The sequence below is a fragment of the Sinohyriopsis cumingii genome, unplaced genomic scaffold, assembly GCF_028554795.1.
Source record: "Sinohyriopsis cumingii isolate HCF-2022 unplaced genomic scaffold, ASM2855479v2 utg002916l, whole genome shotgun sequence".
Classification (NCBI taxonomy): Eukaryota; Metazoa; Mollusca; class Bivalvia; order Unionida; family Unionidae; genus Sinohyriopsis; species Sinohyriopsis cumingii.
In genome coordinates, this window is record NW_028316336.1 from 63,096 (window position 1) to 70,649 (window position 7,554).

The window sequence follows — 7,554 nt, forward strand, 5'->3', positions numbered from 1 at the left end:
TAACTTCGAATATATTTTTAAAACGCTGAAAGACGATTATAACATAAAGAATTATATATATATATATATATATATATATATATATATATATATATATATATATATATATATATATATATATATATATTCTGTAAATATTACCCATGATTGTAAATTGTATTGATTATCTTTAGTTGTCATGTTGTACGTGCATAGGTTCTATTTTAAGATAGTAAGTACGCCAAATTTTTTGAATACAGTTAATAATAACAAAATTATTAGTTAATATGTTGACAAGTTTCGGACTCTCTCCCACTGGACAGGTTGTTCAGGTGGTATTTTAGAAGAATTAAGTTAATTCCCATTGGAAGGGTTAAGTGATGTGAGATCTTTTACGATGTTGGAGATTTGCGATTTGTCACGTACGAGTAGTGACAATATGTGTTTTACCCTTCAATTGTGTATAAGTTGCTCAGACTGGACAATTTTCTCATTCTCATTTCTTGTATTCTTGTTGTATCACCATGTCTGCAGACGTATTTTTATGTTGTATTTAGATGTTATTCGAGAGGAGAAATTCGTTTGGATCAGTCAGTGGAAATATAATGTATTCATTGGACTAAAATATTATTTTGGAACTATTGTGAATGATTCAAACAAGTTTTGGACAATGCCATTTTGACACGTCAAGACTGTTGATGGACTAGTATATTCTTGGATCTGATATTAATACAGAACATTTTATTCTTTTGGACTTTAATAGTACTTTGTTATATTGGATTCAGTTTCTAATAATGTACGTTCCTCTTAAATATTCATTTTATAATTTTGATAATCGTTCGTTAAGTTTTGCAAAACTTGTTGATTTTGTTTCTTTCTGTTACGTGGTTTATGACCATAGAGTCGTAACAAGGGCTATAGATTGGTACACCAAATATTGAGCATGCTAAAGGGTAATTAAATAAATGGTAAAATATGGTTGACCAAGTTGTAGATGATTTCAAATTATTAGCCAATTTTGTCTTAGTCAGAAACGGTGTTTCAAACACTAACTATCCCCAATAATTTTTAGAAAAGATATTTTTTCATGCATGATTTTAGTACATCTAAAATTCCTTCAATCGCGAGAAAACCACACAACAGCATGACTTAATATGGGAATAAGTTCTTACTGACAGCGAGGATAAAGACACGATATATTATGATCCCTCCTTTAGAACAGCGAAAGAATCTAACATTGATTTTATACACAGAAAATTTAAAAGCGTTAGAACTAAAATGATGTATTTAAAAGTACCTAACAAAATGGTTGTATGTTGTGGAAAGAGAAAAGGCACTCTACCTAATTTAACAGAATACATTGTCTTTTTGTCTGTGACGACGTTATCTTTCCAATTAGTATCGACTCAAACAATTAATTAAATTATCATATACCGTAATGTTATTGTTTCTCCACATCACTAAAGATTCGGTGTAAACATGTCCTATCCACAATCGAACCAAGAGGAAACTTTGAACAGGAAGAAAAGGATATGCTACGCGGCTTGTTTTAAAGAAAATTCATTCCTTTGTAGTAGCCCAATACAAAACTTCGGCATGGTGAAATCGCACCCATTATATTAATTAATACATGTGCAGCAAGAGTAATAAAACAAATTATAAATTATTCTCAGCCTGGTCGCGACAAAATAAGGTATTCAATATACCACCGCAATACATGTATGCTGATTCCGTAGATCATAAAATAATAAGTTGCCGGAGACCTTATGTATACAAAGATACATTGAACTCATTTTCAAAGTCATATATAAAGACAATTTTTTTGTATCTGCTACAGTTATATTTTGATTGAGTAGACGATGTATTGGAGGGTTTATGAAAGAACCTATGGTATAGAAGAAACATTTGTCATATATTTTTGAACGTTAACACGGCTTTTTCCCCTCATTTGTTGTTTACACACATTCTTTGTATGATCTTGGTATCTATCTACATATAATTTGTAAAATTATTTACTACCAAACAACCAATTTTTATATTGAGCCGTTTCCTGCTGAAATATTGCACGCAACCTTTCAAAAGTCTGTCGATTACTATCTCAGTACTGCTGATGATATTTCAATTTTTTGTTATATTTATATTTATACTCAAATATTCCTAAAAACAAACATGCTCATGTTAAATCAAATTGAATGTTTATACAACCCAAATATCTAATTTTCTTATTTGTTCTTCTTCAATGGTTTGAGGTCGTTAAAAACAGATACAATTTCTGCTAATTTTTACAATCAAATCTGTTCTGTTTATAGCTCTACGTAAGAAGCCACTGAGGCTTCCGGTGATAATTTTCTTTATATTTTGCCTGTTCAGTTTCGGTCCTAGTTGGAAGAGGCACTAAAACGGTTTGAAATTGTCTTCTAACATTTCTGGATATATAAGAATCAATTATTGTGTACACTTATTATAGTTATATGTACTGAATACAAAGTTAGTAGAAAATTTACTTTTCTGGTAATGGTAAAATTCTTATCACAGCTTTCCGCACTCACATATATTTCTTTTCTGATTGTTTTCCCCGATTTTCGAATTGTATCCATTATTATTTATTCACCGGCTTTGTGACATGCTATAGTAGATATCAATTTACTATTTGTTTGTTGTTGTTTTTGTCTGTTTTTTTCCAGATAAATCTGACGTTTTTATTGCCCTGCAAAATTATTGTCACGCATATGATTTACCTTTTCTCCAGTCGCCAAATATAATATAATTTGGTCGATAAAGAAATAACCTGGCAGGAATCTGAACTTGTTTTATTTGGCTTTATTTAAAACGTTTTTTTTTTTCACACACATATTTCAAATTTCCAAACCTCTTCGTCTTCCTTCGCCACACCAGCATGTGTGAATCGAGATATGGACATTAGATAAATAGAAAGCACTGCCATTATCAGAGCTTTCTTAAACTCAGTGAACTATTTGCACTACCTCAATATAGCAACCAAGGTTATGCTAAAAGACAAAAAGAATGGAACTTGCCACAATTATTCCTGAGATCTCACTAATGAATGTTAGTTTGAACAGGGGTGGAACAGATCAGGCTCGTAGAGGTCAAAGGTCAAAGGTGAGAAGTTTGCGTATTCTTCTAACACTAGTAAATAGCTTGCGGAGCTTTACGTTTGACTCTATCAAGCCGTGCAGCGATGGGAAAGGGGCGAAAACGCCAGGTGAAAGATGTCACTAGAAGTCGCAGCCCCAATCCTGCATGCAGACGACTCAGGCCTTTGGTCGTCTGGTGTTGATCCGGAGACGACACCATCACCCGGCAGCAGCCTGAGTGACCAAGCAGTGTTTTCAAAAAATTGTTAAAGCTACGTTAAAAATCTGAATCACACACACACACACACATTATAACGTATCCAAAGACATGAAATACAATGCATATCACTAATTTCCAGAAATGTATCATAGAATAATGATCACTTTTCATAAATGATTAAATTGTAACTACTATTTATTGTGTACGATATACAAACAAGTATAAAACCATGGCTTAAATTTTGATATTTTCCAAGATGCGTACATACAATAGAAACGACCAGTATCGCTGAAAATTTTACACAAATTCCCAAAAAATATTGACATTATTCAATTTTCTTCTCTCTTATGCAACTATCACATGTACAGCTTCCCTTTATTTGTCAGAACTAAATTTTCTATAACTGGAGTAGCAGAAATAACAAGTTAGATGGCCGGTGAATACCAGATACTTGCTGTTTACTCAGTTGAGCAGTATAATACTGTATTCGTTATAAAAATGGCCGTTATTAACTTAAAGTGGCTTCAACAACTCAGGTGGATGGCGGAGTTCAATCGATTATCTTACAAAGATGCTCCAATAAAATTTCACATGAAATTTAAGTATTATATTGAGATCAGTTAAGAGAATTATCCCCATCTTCAATTTCCTCAAACTATCATCACTTCCCAATTCATCAATTATCCCATCTCACGGCAAAATATTCCCTCCTACTAAGTCAACAAATATCCGATCTCATAGCAAACTATTTTTCTCTCAGTCATTAATTATCCCATCTCATAGTAAAATATCGCCTCCTTCCAAGCCATCAATAATCCTATCTGACAGCATGCTATCCCTTCCTAACAAGTCATCAATTATTCCATCTCAAACCAAGCTTCCTGAGCACAATATTTTTCTATATACTTCTGTGCTTGCCATTGAAGACACCATCCAGAGTGAGGGCCTCAATGTTAACGCAGAACCATCGGGATTCTCAGTCACTCTGACCATCTTCAGCTTCCACAATTAGAACCCGTACTATGCAAATTAAAAAACAAAAACAATGGAAGCAATCAAACAAGAAAGGAACAAGAATCATTAGTGCCACCTGCTAGTCCTGCAATCGGTGAAGAAGACAATGTTGGTGCAACTCACACAAATTTATGAAATAGAGAATACAAACCACTGGTGTAAGAGTTTCTGAGCCTCCTTGGAGACGACATTATATCCGTTCAGACTGGGAAGAATCGAGGATGCAAAGAAAATGGACATCGAACACCGGCGCTACCTAGAGCACCAGTAGCCAAAAGTACACTTTCAAGGGCATCTCAGGTACAATTGCTACTACAATAACAATGTTGTACTTGGCAAAATGTTCTAATCGATAACTTTGGGTATCATGGGCCATTGATCACTTTTCTCACCAACAGACCCCCCCCCCAAAAGGTATGTTCTACCTTATCATGGTAATCGGTCAGAAAAACAAACAGTCGTTGCACCAGTAGGCAAAAGGCATGGTATCTGACACTTGACGAGTATTGAAGACCTTGTTATTTTCTGATCTAGATATATCAAGCAAACTGACACATCTTCTTTGACATAACCACCGTCTTACCGGTAAGCCACGGCGACCAGTTAGTTTTACTTCTCCACATGGAAGCTACCCTCACCCCCCCCATATAATGAACTTTCAGATCACACTACTTATAGATGAATTATAATATCGCTATACCCCAAAATCCACAAGAAAAATATCAATGAGGCTGAAACCTCCTTTGTGCTGAGGATAAACAGCTGTACACTTCATACAAAAAGTACAAGTGTGCAGTAAATGCAGTGGAATATGATGACACCTCAATGTTAGCACCATGGAATATTTTTTGATACCACACTGGGCACAATGGAATATTTTCAACAATTATTGTTTGCCCCATCGTGATCACCCTTGAGATTACAGCTTTAAGATGTGGTCTGATATTTGAAGCCGGAAATTTTTATCAGCCTTCAGCCATCCATGAAAGCTTAAAAGCATGACGAAATCCGCGTCTTGACCGAAGGAAAGCTCACCACAATTGCAGACCTCAAATCAAAGTTGCTATGTGACAACTCCAGCTACAAGGTCATTTCCGTAGAATAGTTAAAGTAACAACCCACCGTTTTTAATTTCAGTTTCCGTTGGTGACACAGGTACTCGGGAGTTTTATAAGTCAATAGTATACTCAATAGGTTGAAGTAAAAGCTCCCTTTTACATCTGCTTGGGATGAAGAGTGTGTGTGTGTGTGTGTGTTAAGTTTCATGGTAATCCTCCAAGTGTGCGTGTGTGTGTAAAGTTTCATGGCAATCCTCCAATTAAGTATAGTTTGCTGACCAAGAAGTAAAGCTAAATCAACTATCAAAAGTTTATTTTAATTATCAACTAGTACAACAGATAAAATGAGATTTACAAAGAAAGGCAAAAATAAAAAATAACGTGTAAAGTTTAATAGACCAGAAGAGTTTATAGGATGGTATGCTGTCTGTCATCTGCCTTCCAATGATCATCTCTTCACTGTAGTTTCATGTGAATCCTTGAAGTAGTTTAGGAGGTGTGGTGATAATACACTTGAGTTAATGGGTGGACAGACAAGGGACAACAGGCTATCCCATATGTTTTTCTGGTCTTTGACTACAAAAATTAAAAGTTACACTATTAAAGACTACTATTCATGTTTTTTAGAGTAAATATTTTTCAAAAGATTCTTTTATCAGGTAATGTTAATGGTTATTACAAACAATTAACAGATTCAATATATGCCAACGAGATGAAGATAGAAAAGTAATAAATATTCCTATCACGCCTATAATGTATGTATTCGATATGACAAAAATTTAATACATAATGCACGTAATGAATGGATAAATACCTCTTAATGGTCCTAATGAGTTCTGAATTGGATCAAATATTCTGCACTAAGTGAAACAATTAACAGTGACTTCAACCTCAACAATAACCACATTACCAGTCTATCAGATTCAGTAAAAACAAAAAACTACCTTATCAGTCTATCAGATTCAGAAAAATAAAAAACCATATTATCATTCCATTAGATCAAGTAAAAACAATAACCATATTACCAGTCTATCAGATTCAGTAAAAACAATAACCATATTACCAGTTTATCAGTTTCAGTAAAAACAATAACCATATTACCAGTCAATCAGCTTGAGTAAAAACAATAAACTACATTACCAGTCTATCAGATTCAGTAAAAACAATAACCACATTACCAGTCTATCAGATTCAGTAAAAACAAAAAACTACCTTATCAGTCTATCAGATTCAGAAAAATAAAAAACCATATTATCATTCCATTAGATCAAGTAAAAACAATAACCATATTACCAGTCTATCAGATTCAGTAAAAACAATAACCATATTACCAGTTTATCAGTTTCAATAAAAACAATAACCATATTACCAGTCAATCAGCTTGAGTAAAAACAATAAACTACATTACCAGTCTATCAGATTCAGTAAAAACAATAACCACATTACCAGTTTATCAGTTTCAATAAAAACAATAACCAGATTACCAGTCCATTAGATCAAGTAAAAATAATAACCATATTACCAGTTTATCAGATCCAGTAAAAACAACCAAAATTACCAGTCAATCACATTCAGTAAAACAATAACCACATTACCAGTCTATCAGATTCAATAAAAACAATAACCATATTACCAGTTCATTTGATCAAGTAAAAACAATAACCACATAACCAGTTTATCAGATTCAATAAAAACAATAATCATATTACCAGTCCATTAGATCAAGTAAAAACAATAACCACATAACCAGTTTATCAGATTCAGTAAAAACAAGAACCACATTACCAGTCTATCAGATTTAGTAAGAACATTTAATGTGGTTAACAGAAAGTTTGCACCAAAAGAGTTGATACTCAAAACTATGGTGGATGAACATCTTAAAGATATCATGACAGAGAGGGCTCATGTTGACAATAAAATAAAAGCTACTGTTAAAAAGTTAGAAGAATTTCACAGCTACAAACACAGATTAACATAACAGAAGAATAAAAAAAGGGTTTTAAATCCGCTGAATTGTCCAGATAAAAGGAGAACAAAAGTTTAGACATGCAGGAACTGTTCAGACAGAGATTCGATCTTTATTCACTGCTCCACAAGCCTGCAAATAGCAAAAACATGAAAACAGATGATGTATCTGATGTCAGACAATACATACAACCAATGAAGCTGACGGTATACCTGACATCAG